This window comes from Amblyomma mixtum, chromosome 1 (genome assembly GCF_055824585.1).
Source record: "Amblyomma mixtum isolate Tamu chromosome 1, ASM5582458v1, whole genome shotgun sequence".
Classification (NCBI taxonomy): domain Eukaryota; kingdom Metazoa; phylum Arthropoda; class Arachnida; order Ixodida; family Ixodidae; genus Amblyomma; species Amblyomma mixtum.
In genome coordinates, this window is record NC_143012.1 from 175,177,844 (window position 1) to 175,191,575 (window position 13,732).

General features: G+C 48.2%; 1 non-coding gene across 1 annotated transcript; it reads left to right on the forward strand.

The window, feature by feature from the left end:
* Positions 1-12,772: 12,772 nt before the first annotated feature.
* On the forward strand, positions 12,773-12,845 carry TRNAK-CUU (transfer RNA lysine (anticodon CUU)). Its single transcript has one exon. It is a non-coding gene; the product is annotated as a tRNA-Lys (tRNA).
* Positions 12,846-13,732: the final 887 nt, after the last annotated feature.

Sequence of the window (13,732 nt, forward strand, 5' to 3'; positions counted from 1 at the left end):
ATTTAGTGTCGCCCTTAAACAAGCTTCTTCTCGCTTTTCGTCATGTCGAATACAACTGCCTCTTTCTATAGCTTTCATCTTAATTTCTTGTTTGCACCATTCCCACTGCTCTCTAATGGTGGTGCAAGGCCGTTGTTCTATCTCTTTAAGCTTCCCTGCAATTATTTCAACTAAAGCTTCATCTTCTAAGAGTTTGGAGTTTAGCTTCCAGTCCCCACACAAATTTTTTCCTTCGGTTTCTAGGGCCGATGGTACATTTCACAAGACAGTGATCCGAAAAAGACACTGGCATAGCGACATAATTTTGGCATTTCGGAATCGCATCCAACGATAAATAAATACGGTCGAGCCGGGCATGACTAGAACCTTGGAAATGCGTGTATTTCGCGCTGCGCGCTCCCTCCAAACACTCCGCTACATCATCTAGAGCAAATTCGCCAACTAGCTGCGACAAAACATCCGTGCTTGCGTCTCTAAATGCGCGGCTACTTGTTTTATCTCGAGCACTTAAGACAATTGAAATCGCCCATAACGACGAGTTGTCGCCCACTATTTAGATATCGCTGGATGCTCACGAAAAAATTTAACCTTTCATCAGCCGCATTCGGTGCATAAACACAAAGAACGCGCTATTCGCTGTTATAAAAAACGAAGTCACAAACAATAAAGCGACCTTGCATACATGAAATCACTTCTTGCACTGTCAGTCCTGGCAACTTCTTAACGAACAGAAGGCACCCGGCCGATGTGCCAACCGCGTGACTAATAGCCACATCGTACCTCGACGTGAAACGCTGCACCATGCTCCCCGTGTCCTCTTCCCCTTCTATTTTGGTTTCCTGAACCGCCAACACGTCCACGTCCTGGTCCGTTAAAATACGGTATACTTAACTTTGCTTTATTTTCGATGCAAACCCACGGACGTTAAGCGTTGCTACGCTCAGTGACTGTTGCATCGCCATTTTCGTACTTTAGAAGGACGCTGGGAGCATGGTGCTTACCTTTCGCGCCTAGCACGTCGCTAGACGCTTCCAGAAGTCCCGCCGCCATCATAATTATCGGGCTGGACGTGCTGCGAGAGCGGCTTTTCGGCTGCCCTCCGGCCCGTCGCGACGTTAGTTTGCGGTCTGAAGGAAGGTCGCCGTCCCTGCACAGTTTTCGCTGGTGGTTCCTCGGCGTTGCCAGGGGGCTGCTTATCCGCTCCGTCACCGGCGTCGGCGTGCGGGCGCTTCGGCGCACTGCCAGCGCTCGTTGACCGGCCGCCGTTTTCCGCATTCGTGTTCTCAGCCGCCGATGTTTCCAGAACACTTGTCCCTTGAAGGGGCGCTTCCTCGCTCACAGGCGCCTCCGAAACAACGGATGGCAGTGCCTGTGTCTTGTTCACGCCCTCGCCCGCCTCCTTTTCCGTGGTCGTCGGAGTTGTCACGGTGGGGGCTACCGCAGAGCTTTCCACACCATCGGTCCCTTTTGCTGCCTCCTCAGCCTCGACGACGTCCATAATGTCTTCCGGTGTCTCCTCTCTGAGCGCTGGCACAGTTGCGGCAGCGTATGTGCGGACACACCCATCTTCCGAATGTCCGAAACGTCGGCAGCGTGAGCAGCGAGGTACCTTGCACTCAGGTCGGACATGTCCGCTGCCCTGACAACGCAGGCACTGCATGGGCCGCCCAGGCACGACCACAAGGGCCAGCTCATTGGCGACTCGTATCTGGTGGGGGAGGTCGTCCGCCTTCATTCCAGGCTTCAGCTTGAGCAGAACTATCCTTGTGGTGGAGCCCTTTTCTTTCACACCTTGCACACTCCAACGCTCACGGGTTACCTCTGTGACGTTTCCGAAGGCCGCAAACGCAGTCCGGATATCTTCGTCGGCGACGCCGTGCAGCATCCAGTGTAGCCGCAGTTTCAGCACCTGGTCCTCGGGGTCGAATATAAGACACCGGCGTCCTTTAACTGTAAGCTCCTTGAAAGCCGCCAATCGCTTTGTTGCTTCAGCGCTGTTGAGAGTCACCGCCCAAACATGGTTGATTTGGTACGCCCCCAACGCCACTACGTCGGGGAGCGCACCCGCTTGGGCGAGGGCGTCACGAAAATCTTCGACCTTGTAAGGCCGCGCTCGCACGTCGCCGTGCAAAAACACGGTGTTGAGAACAACACGTCCTGTTGGCAGGTTCGGCAAAATAATCTCGTAATCCTTATCGGCTTCCATGTCGGACCTGTTTCCGCGGCCAGCAAGGGCCGCTATCGCCGCTCCACCGGAGCTCATGATTCTGCGACCGTTCACTGGCGTGGCCGGAAACAGAATGAACTACCGACGCCGATGTTGCAGTGGCGTACTGCGCATCTATTTATAGCGTAATTCGGTGCGTAAGCCGGCAAAAGTAAAAGCAATGCGTCGGCCGGGAATCGAACCCGGGCCACCCGCGTGGCAGGCGAGTATTCTACCACTGAACCACCGACTTTTTTTTTTCTTTATTGCCGGAAAACAATACATGCGCAGGCGTAAAAAGTCGCTAGCCAGACTTTGGCTAAGGCGACGGATTAAAACATTTTCATTTCGATCAATTTGTCCATAACTGCCACCCACTCCGGTGGCTGAGGTTGACTGCGGAGAACATCTCTCAGAGAAACTACACTTTCTATAAAGTTTTCCCTGACTGGTTTCACATTTGCGTCTGCGTGCCTAGCCGCCATCCTAGTTTTCCAGATGCTGTGGAGGCCCAGTAGCATAAACATATCGTATGGCACTTCGCCACTTTCTATAGGCAGGAACCGGATGCCATATGGAGTAACAGGTAGCTCTTTTTTTAAAGTTCTTTGCAAGATATCCCAGTGGAAAACCGGGTCCCAGCAGTCGATAAACACATGTTCGATGGTCTCGGGTTTTTTGCACAGTGTGCAGTCGACGTTCCATGGTACGAAAATGCCTTTATCGTTTAGCCATGTTTTCACCGGAAGAGTACCCGAGTGTAATTTAAAGAAAAAGGATTTGACGTTCGGTCTTACCGGCATCTTCTTAACTCGATTCAGCACATCTTTGCCTGGGCCTCCGCAGTAAAAGGATCGGTATAAGGGTACAGGTATAAAGATATCTAACAAATCCTTGTACAATTTTTTCCTGGGTACAGCAGCCAGATACTCTGCCGAAAAATGAGAGCTCAAAATGTGAAAGGCAGCCACAACTTCACGTAAAAAACCGGTTACAGCACAATTCGTGGCTGGAAAACTGGACACAACAAATTCCGGTAACACATTTCCTAAGCGCACCTGCAACATTGTGCGCAACAAAAGATCGGTTGGATCACGTAGAAACAAAAATCTTGAGACAACTTGTTTCAGAAACAAATTGGAAAGTCCAAGGCCACCCCTTTTGACCGGAAGGAACAAATTAGCTCGACTAGTTCGCTCCCAATTCGAGCTCCAAATAAAAACAGCAAACACTCTATGCAGCTTTGCACGTTTGCTCTGGTGATGACCAAAAACTGCAAAAATACCAAATTCTGGCTATCAAAAATACATTGCACACACTTGCACGCGCGAAAACAGACAGGTCACGTCCTTTCAATCCATCCGCTTTTTTTCTTGCACTCTGCGTTCTCTCACCCCACAACTCTGTACTGTTCTTATAGTGCTCTAAGGGTACCCCCAAATATTTCGCAGGGAGGTCGTCCATTGCATGTTAGCAAACACTGGGGGCGTGCTCTCCCTATCACGGTGCCAAAATCCAATGCACTTATCCCAGTTAACTTCGCACCCGGTCTTTTTGTAATAGGCCCCCGCAACTTTCACAACTTCTTTAACGCTTTCTTGGTCCGCGCAAAAAACAGCAATATCATCAGCGTAAGCAAGCACTTTTACTTGCACCGACTGGAGAGTGAGACCACAGATCCCATCATTGTGTAACAGCGATAACAGAAAAGGCTCAAGATAGATCGCAAGGAGCAGAGGCGAGAGCGGGCATCCCTGCCTGAAGGCACAGGTTCAGTAAGCTGTTTGTTCACTATAATACGCGTAACACAGTTTTCGTACGCCATGTGTACACCTTGTAGTATTACAGAGCCGACGTTGGCATATTCTAGAACGGCGAATAGAATTTCGTGTGACACGCGATCAAAGGCTTTCGCCAGGTCAAGCTGCATCGTGGCATCTCGTTCCACGAACGCATCGCAACATTCAAGAACAGTTCTAGCAATGTGCACATTCGTGCCAATGGTGCGACCTTTAATACCGCACGTTTGGTGCGGCCCTACAAGGTCCTTTATAACCTTTTGCAGTCTATTGGCAAGAACCTTCATAAACACTTTATAGTCAACGTTGGTAAGGCTTATCGACCGATAAGCCCAACGGACAGTAGTTTAGCCTGGTCCTCACTCTTGGGCACTAAAACCTCGTGTGCTGTTTCAAATGACGGCGGCATTTTCTTTGTTTCATAAATTTCGGTGAAGACGCAGTGCAGAGCATGGGTTAGTTCGGCTTTGAAACTCTTATAAAAATCACTGCCTAAGCCGTCAGGACCAGGAGATTTTCCGGCACTCAGCTCTTCGATTGCTCTTCCCACTTCGCTTACGCTGATAGGTACCTCCAGCCCTTGTTTTATTTCATCTCCAAGCTTTGGCATACGAGACAAGAACGTATCTGTAAAGCCCTCTTCTTCAAGCTGACGGCGCCCAAACAATTCCCTATACTGCTCAACAAAAGCTAACTGAATCACCTTGCCTACATTCGTTACCTCGTTTCTGTACCTGATTTGTTTTATTTCATTTTGAGTCGCGTACTTCTTTTCATCACTAAGCGAGCGTTTAGTAGGCACTTGGTCAAGCCATAGACGTTCAGCACGCGCCCTTATCACGGCAGGTCTATACTTGTTTTTTTCGATAATCTCAAGTTTATTTTTTGTTTCTCTTATCTCTTTCTTATATCTTCCCGGCTGGGAACTTTCCAGGCTTACAAGCAAGTCAAGTTGGCAATGTAGTTCTTTTTCTCTAACACGTTTATCATGGCAAATAACGCTTGCTCTTTCAATCGCGTACATTTTCACTTGCTGTTTGAAGTCTTCCCATCTAATTACCCAGTTCCCAGGCTCTGCTGATAGTACGGGTGTGCGAATATCAAATTTTTCGAATAGGAATCGAATACGAATACTTAGTTCCGAATATCATATCGAATATCGAATAATCAAGGACATACGCATTTAATCACTACAAAACATTTATTTGGGCACTGAAGAACATCACAGTTCAACTATCGATGATTAAATGAACACAAAAGGTGTGTGTGGCTGCACAAAAAGTATCAAAGTCTCGAACATTATTCTTAGAAGAGTGGAAATATCAGAGAAGATGGCTAGTACACAGCATTGATTAAGGCTAGCTTGCCATCAGCACAAAAGCGCGTTGTTGGGATGACGTAAAAGGTTGTCGTGAAGGAAAACCAGCCGCACCACATGGTCAGGCAGAAGTAGTTCTCTTCTAACTGAAATAACTCCTCCAGCCACAGAAATTGCCCTCTCACTTGGCACTGACCTGGCACGTATTGCGAGGTACTTCGTGCACAGCTCTGACTATACCAGCTTCGCAGGTATAGCCACAAAAAAGCTCACCAGCGCAGTCAGCTACGGCATGGCCCTTGGAGGAAGAAAGAATTTTCCTTCCGTGTAGGCGCCGCCATGTTGTTATGTATCTGTCGATAGGGCTTGCGGATCGAAATGAACGCCGGTGCTCACAATGAATATTCGGCTAGATACGAATATTCGCGTCGTGTCGATTATTCGAAACAACACGAATACTTGGATTTCGAATCGAATTCGAATACTCAGAATACAATATTCGAAATATATTCGAAAATTTCGAATATTCGCACACCCCTAGCTGATAGCAATGCTTTAATACATTCATTAACTTTACTACCAAAACGTTTATCCTCGAGTAGCTGTGCGTTAAACTTCCAAAGGTCCCACGAAAAACTAGATTTCTTTTCTTTTTCCCCCAGGGTAAACGTAACTAAGCTGTGGTCGGTAAAAGAAATGTTTTTCACCTCGTAGCTGTTGCACAAAGGAACAAGATCAAGGGAAACATACGCTCTGTCCAATCTCGCGTGACTTTCACCCTGAAAATGAGTAAAATGCGATGCTACCGAAAGAACTTCAGCAACATCATCTAAACCATTTTCGTGTACAAGCGCATTCAACGATTCCGCACTTTTGTCGCGGACAAGTCTTTTTGTAGTTCTGTCCTCTGCTTTACATACGCAGTTAAAGTCACCCAAAAGCACAATTAAACGCTCACAGCATACGTATTGTTCAAGACGCCCAAAAAATTCCTCGCGCTCGTTCTCTTTGTTAGGGGCATACACACATATGATCCTCCACAGTAAATTGCAATAAAGAAAATCAACTACAAGCAAACGGCCAGTTTGACACACAGTTAAATTCTGTTCGACAATCCCCATGGAATTCTTAATAAAGACAGCACAACCCCCCGATGTGCCAGACGAATGGCACACACAAATATTGTAACGTGTCGTAAAAGGCTGCACCATACGGTCCGTCTGTTCCTGTCCTTCGACTTTGTTCTCCTGGACGGCTATTATGTCGAGGTCATTATCGAGGAACAACCGGCTTGGTTGGTACTGACGTTTTTTAGAAGCCAGTCCCCTGACATTAATTGTTGCAATGCGCAACGCTCCAAAGGTGTCGAAAGCCATCTAGTTTAAGTAAAGGAGCTGTATGGTGCGTACCTCAGGACACAAGGCGATGGTGGAGGGCGACTTGCCTAGTCCATGGTGCTCGATGGGTACAGTGCCGGTATTCCAACGTCTCTTGCACCTCTGCCTCATGCGTACGGAAGTCGTGGAATGTGCACTCGTCTCTGCCCTCTAGCTGCGGGTTAGGACCGTGTTTGCTTAGAAGGGGTAAAAAAGAAATAAACAAAAAGTACTGGAGGTGCGGGGTATCGATCCCCGTACCTCTCGCATGCTAAGCGAGCGCTATTCCATCTGAGCTACACCCCCGAACGGCACGGCGACGGCTTGAGGCCGATATGGTACAGCTCGCCATCTTTCAAGGCTTAAATGGCTTCTTCACAGAAGTAGCGAGTTTTCTATCGCTTAAAGGCCTACTTGACCGAAAGTTTACTTCGGCTAATTTTGCGCTCGATATATTGTGCATGTTATTATCAATATTTATATTTAATATTAGGGCTGTGAAGCATCTAGAATTTTAGTTAGAAGCATTCAAAAACCACTGTAGCAGACGACGCAGTCCCCTAGCGGTGTGCCGGACAACTAACAAACCTGACCGGAAATGACGCACAATTGAGACACCGGCATCGCCGGCTCGCCAGTTTCAGGCGTTCAGAACTGAGTGCGCGCCTCTTGTAAGCTCTTCTTCAGGCGCGTTTCTGGCTGTTTTCACCGCGAAGCTCGATGGTCTCCGAGAAAAATAAACTGATGGCATCATGTCGACGCAGTGCGTGGCCACGGAAAGGAATACGAGGAATGCGGAAAGCACCATGTATACCTCTCGGCCACTGCCCTTCACCCCCGATCTCGAAAGCTGTCTGGAGCTCAGGTTTTAACGTGAATTCCCCTCTCTTCTTCAAAAAAGATAATGGTGGGTGACTGATGCTTCTGCCTCGCGCTAACCCCTTTTGTGGGTTGGGCTTTGTCAACAGACCTCTCCTGGTCTGCATCATGCATCAGAGCACGTACGTGTTTCTGGCCCGATCGGCAAAGCATATGCCACGAACCGGATTACAATTCGGAGAAGAAAGGCTTCGAGGCGTTTCTAATCGGGAGAATAAAGAGGACCGGGAAACCGCTTGTCACAAGCAAGCTAAGCCCGTTCAGAAGCTAAAGTGGACGGCTTTGCTCATCGAGCAAGGCCCTTTTGACGGCACGTTGTTTACACCAGGCAGAAGTCTAAGGAAAGGTCTGCTTCGTCTGAAAAGGAATCAACATACGCACGCGTTTATTGTAGGTACAGCTCTGCCCAATGCGCAATAATGCCTTCGTGCGTCGAGTGTATCCACTGCCTCGAAGATTTGCAGGCCGGGCTGAGAATCCTGGAAGGCCACATGAGCGTTACTGAAAACGTCGACTTTCTTCGCCATTCAGACTTGAGGTCGATTACAGGAAGCTTCGGCGTTACCATTCGAGCCGCGTCTTCAAGATCCCAGAGAACTGAACGCATGTTATTTGAATGATGATATTTTCAAACAATTTTGATTATATGTTCTGCATTATTACTTAATCGATAGAGACACTGCCTACGGTAATTTGCGCGGTGGGCGTATACGGTCGACTGGGGTTCGGCAACCACGTCGTTCTGCCCAGCTGTGTGGTTTGAAAAGATTAGAAAAACTTTTCCGTCCCTGCAGTACACGGGTTTTAAGTGGTTCTAGGTAAATACTGTAATGAACGTAGCTCGTAAGCTTTTGTTCATTTGAATCGGCATATATTTCGCAACGCGCAGTGGCTTGCCCGACCGAGGCGCGCAATGATGAACCAGCGCATCATCGGCACCGCATTGATGCCGCGGTCCTCGAAGAGAAAAATATATATTTATTTTGCAACAAAAATTTTGCTTCTGGCATATTCTTTCACTTAACGCAGCACTTAATTCTCTTGAGCTCCCTTTTTAGACATCCGGCTTTTTTTAATGATTTACCTCGCGTTCAGAGCACCTGTTCCGAATTTCTGTGCACAGGCAGGAATACCTTTCGACGGGGGAGAAAAATGAGAAGGAAAAGGAGAAGGCAGGTCATTTTTTTTTTATCAAGACAACAACCATATTACACGCACAGCACAGCGCACATGTGCTGTTGGCACGCACGTGCCCGCTCAAAAAAGCCGACTTTATAATACAAGCACTTCTACTTGGCCTCCATTTGAATATGCTTCCTTCCTCCGCTATATCCGAACTTTGCACAAGCTGTAATCGAATACTGCCAGGCAAACAGCGCTCACTAGCATTGCGGCGCGATCGTCTTCGCTGAGGTTGAGCGAGGAGTTTTCTTGTCTACTACAGCAAATAAAACACGTTTAAAACTTTTTCTAGGGCGTTTCATTCGTTTTAAGATGTGTGTTTTTATATATAACCAGTATTTATCGCACAGAGCGCTGCACGCGCTACCGGTACCAGTGCTTTGCACGAGCCGCAACGAGCAGACGCTCCGAACCTGTCCGGACTCCAGTCTCAAACATGCGTCACTTCCGGCGGGCAGCAATGGCGCCCGTTTTTCCAGTTTCGGTATTGAAAACTCCGATTTTTGCATGCCTTTTTCACCGTAACTGCTTGAAACTGGAGCGTAATGTTTTGTGGGTAGCCTAATACGGGGGTGTACTATGAAAAAACAACCTTTTCACGGTTTGAAAAATTTCGGTCAAGTAGGCCTTTAAGGGCATAGGGGAATAACACGGCTCCAGTGCGCATGCGCAGAACAGTAACCCGACGGGCGATGGGGACAAACCTCGAAGAAATAATGACGCATTACTGTAGGCTCCCTAGAAATTTCTAGGGACCTCAGTAACTGTCTCGCATATCTCGGTGTACACCCGAACCGCACCGGGCGGCTGAATTTCGATGGAGGCAAATTCTAGAGACCCGTGGGGGTGGTGCTGGTTTGCTTCGGGGTATTCTGTTGAGAGGATACGGGATGTGAGTTAACCATAGTTGTGGGATCTCTACTATCTTGGCGTCCAGGGGAAGGGGAGGGGGGACGACGGGGAGTGTGGGGAGGGGAGGCTGCAGTCGGCGTGTACGCTGTGACTGCAGAACATGGTGTTCGGCCCAACACTAGCGAAGCCAAATAAGAAACCTTGTCTTCCCGGTATTCTCGCGGTGGAAGTGGAAGAAGTCGGCGCCACCTTTTCCGCTAAGCTCAGTCACTCCGTTCCACGCGAAAGCGTAAAGGCCTCGTGTAGCAGAAAAGCCGGCGTCGACGTTGGCATCGACGTGAGGGAAAAATTACGTGAGGCTCTCATAGATGGCGCCAGCTACACCAGCGGTGCGTCAGAAACCCAGAAACGCCGAAACGTCAGAAATGCCGGCACGTTCGTACGGCTTCGTAAAAGCGGGGTTTTATAAATTTATGCAGAATGGTCTTTCATGTCATGATAGAGATTGTGAAAGAGAAGAGAGCGTCCGTGTCATCACTCTAGCGTCATATATTTAAAGGCGGAGCAACTTTTTCCCTTTTCTGCAGGATTTGATGGCATACCGCCATATTTGCTGCGAGCTGTCGAGCGCAGCATTCGGCTTGCAGAAAAAAATTGCGCCTCTCCCGTAACCGAGAGTAGAGTAAGCATGAAATGTTTACGGGCCTAACACAGGCTCCATTGCTCGGCTTAAGCAGCTGTGACGGTGGCGGCATTGAAATCCAGGACGATGCAGAAGCGTACGCGGACACGACGAGACGCAGGCCTGACAAGACTGTATACAGGGTCTGTTCTGAAAGTAGTAGGACTGGTTTTTTCCTGGGCGAATGGGCGAACGAGAGGCGGTCTGCGCGTGCAGGATCGTTGAAGGGGGATTTTGGGAATGCTGCGGAAAATCGCCAGTCGGCTCTCGGCCGTTGATTAGAGGAGGTCGCTTGTACTGTGAACCCCTATCGAAGCGCCTCGTCACGCAGAATCATGGAGCGTTTACTAGATCAGCGATACGAGATAAAATTTTTTGTAAAACTTGGTAAAACGGGCAAAGAGACTCACGACATGATTAAGAAGGCCTACGGTGATGCTGCCATGGGTAGATCAGATGTTTCTGAGTGGCGCAAGCTGTTCCGAGAAGGTAGAGAAAGAGTGGAAGATGACGACCTCTTCGGATGCCCTTCGACCAGCAAGACCAACAAAAATCTTTCGCGAGTGAAACATTTACTAAACAGTGATCGTACGATGAGTATCAGAATGATTGCGGATGACTTGAGCATTCCACAAACCCAAGTTTTTGAGACTGTGACATAAAACTTAGCCATGAGGAAAGTGTGCGCGAAGTTGGTGCCGCGAGTGTTGTCAGAGGAGCAGAAGGCCAACCGGAAAGCGATCTGCCAAGATCTTCTTCATCATGTGAATGAGGAGCCCGATTTTTTGGACAATGTAGTGACTTGTGAAGAGACGTGGGTGTCTGAATACGACCCTGAGAGCAAGTGGGAGAGCTCAGAATGGCACACCGCTTCTTTCCGACGCCCCAAGAAAGCGCGAATGAGCAAATCCAAGGAAAAGTCCATGCTCATTTTCTTTTTTGATCGACTTGGAGTCATCCACAAAGGGTTCGTACCACTCGGACAAATAATTAACGCAGTTTGTTGCGTGAAAATTATCAAAAGACCGCAAAAACGCATTGTTCGTGTCCGCCCAGCCATCGCAAACAATTGGCGGCTGCACCATGACCACGCGCCGAGCCACACAGCGTTCAGCGTAGTTGAGTATCTTGCCCAGCACAAGGTGGCAAGACTGCCTCAGCTCCCCTACAGCCCCGACTTGACCCTGCCAGACTCTTTTCTATCCCCAAGAATAAAATCGACGCTCAAGGGTAAGCATCACAGATCGGTAGAGGGGGTTCAACAGGCCGTGACGAGGGAGCTAAACAGCATTCCGGTCCAGGCGTTCCTGGAGGCGTACGAAAACTGGAAAACTCTCTGGCAGCAGTGTGTAGATGCGGAGGGGTGTTACTTTGAAAAATTGCAATCATTTGTACTATTAACATGTATAAATGTTCTTAAAAGATGAGTCCTGCTACTTTCAGAACAGACCATGTATGCAGCGCGTTCGAATACTCCGCGAGCGTGTATACATCTGCCTGCCAGAGGGGGAAAGGGCTTGAAGGCCAAGCGGCCGGTCTTTTACATGCGTGAGTGTTAGGGTGCCCTAGTGAGTGTGGGACCGCAGCGCCATCCTTGGGGAGGGAGCGAAAGTTTTCCGCTGAAAGCCCGTCTCGCCCTCTTTCTCTAAGCGGCCTTCTCTCAAAGCCCGTAACAGATCACGTATGACAACGAAGTGTATTGTGGCATGTATGCGCTTTTTCCACGCGTTATTAGTAATCAGAACTTATAATTCCGTGCATTATCAAATGCACAGCTCGACTGATATCTTGATAAACATTGAGAAGACACTGGCAGCAGTTATTTTTTGTGACTCGTTTGGAGAGCAACCGGCGCTTGTATGCCGGTCCCGTAGGAGGGCTTAGAGAGTCTCGTTGAATCTCGTTACGTCTCGTACGGTGCCCGGATGTTCTCGTTTCAGAGCCCGGATGAGTGGAATTCAGTGCCCGGATGATGGCTCTCGGTCTCGGCGTGACGTCACCACAATGCCGACAACGGGAGCTAAAAGCATTTCATGCCTAATAACATGGTGAGAGGGGAACTTGAGAGAGGAGAAGAAAAGTGGCGATAACCAACACTTCACACCGCTTAGCACTTTCTCAGGATGGCGCAGATGCCAGGCCGGATTCCACGACGCTGCCTACCTACTGCTCCTCCTTCCCCCACCCCCACCCGAGAGGCATGGGAGACTGCCCTCCTCAAATGCTCCACGCTGGAGTCTCAAAGGGCTCTAGTAAAGCGGGCGCGAGACGGGGCCTCGTCGTGCGGTGTCCCGGACTAAGGATACCGACCATGTAGCAGGGTTTTTTGACCCTCAAACTCTCTTTGCATATTAAAGTTTATCGCCACCTCCTCCTCCTGCTCAAATCCCCGTGCTGTCACTTTGCCAACCCGTTTTCGCCACCTTTACTTCTTGTTCCCAGTCTTTGGACACTTATTTTGGGAGGCGAAACCGTGTCGCCCGGCTAGCTCAGTCGGTAGAGCATGAGACTCTTAATCTAAGGGTCGTGGGTTCGAGCCCCACGTTGGGCGTGACATTTTCTTATTTTCATGTTCTTGACGAAATTTGAGTTTTTAGTGACGCGTTATTCTCGACCACCGAAAAATGAACTCTGTGCCCTCGTGGTCTGGCAATTCAATGCTTTTGCGCGGAATTCGCTGTCGTAGCATACGGGGTTACCATCATCATGATGTGTCTAATCAAATACCCCTGCATTTGTTTCCAGTGGGAAGACCTGATCCATCCTGTCGTCCTGGACGGACGGAAGTTAGGAGCCTTCCCTCTGAAACGGGGTTGTAGTAGTTGCCACGACGCTTGGCTTTCTTTATATATAATTAAGCAGACAAGGGAGGGGAAATGATGGGCTCGTTATACATATGAAAACCAAGGAACATGGGGGATTTTTATCTATTTATTTATTTATTTATTACGTGCTGTTGATCAATATGGAGAATAGTACTAAATATGTTATCGCTTAAAGATAATTGATTAGAAAAGCAGAAGAAAAAACAACCACAAGCCGCCGGTGGGAACCGAAACCACGGCCTCCAAATATATATATATATATATATATATATATATATATTTGGAGGCCGTGGTTATATATATATATATATATATATATATATATATATATATATATATATATATATATATATATTTCTGTAAGGGTGTACACGGTGTAATCAATCAGTATATGAATTCGCCAATCTCTATCAGTATAATTTCAACCTTATGTAACCATACCGCTTGTGGGCCACCAATCTTCCAATCGCAGATTATCCATAAATCCGAGGGCCTCAAGGAAAGTGACTGAGCGTGCATCGATATCCGAGTGGATGCTGCCACTTTTTGGAATAATTGTTTCTACAGATTTACCATACACTGCACATGTGTCATCTTCCTGGCTAAATTTCCT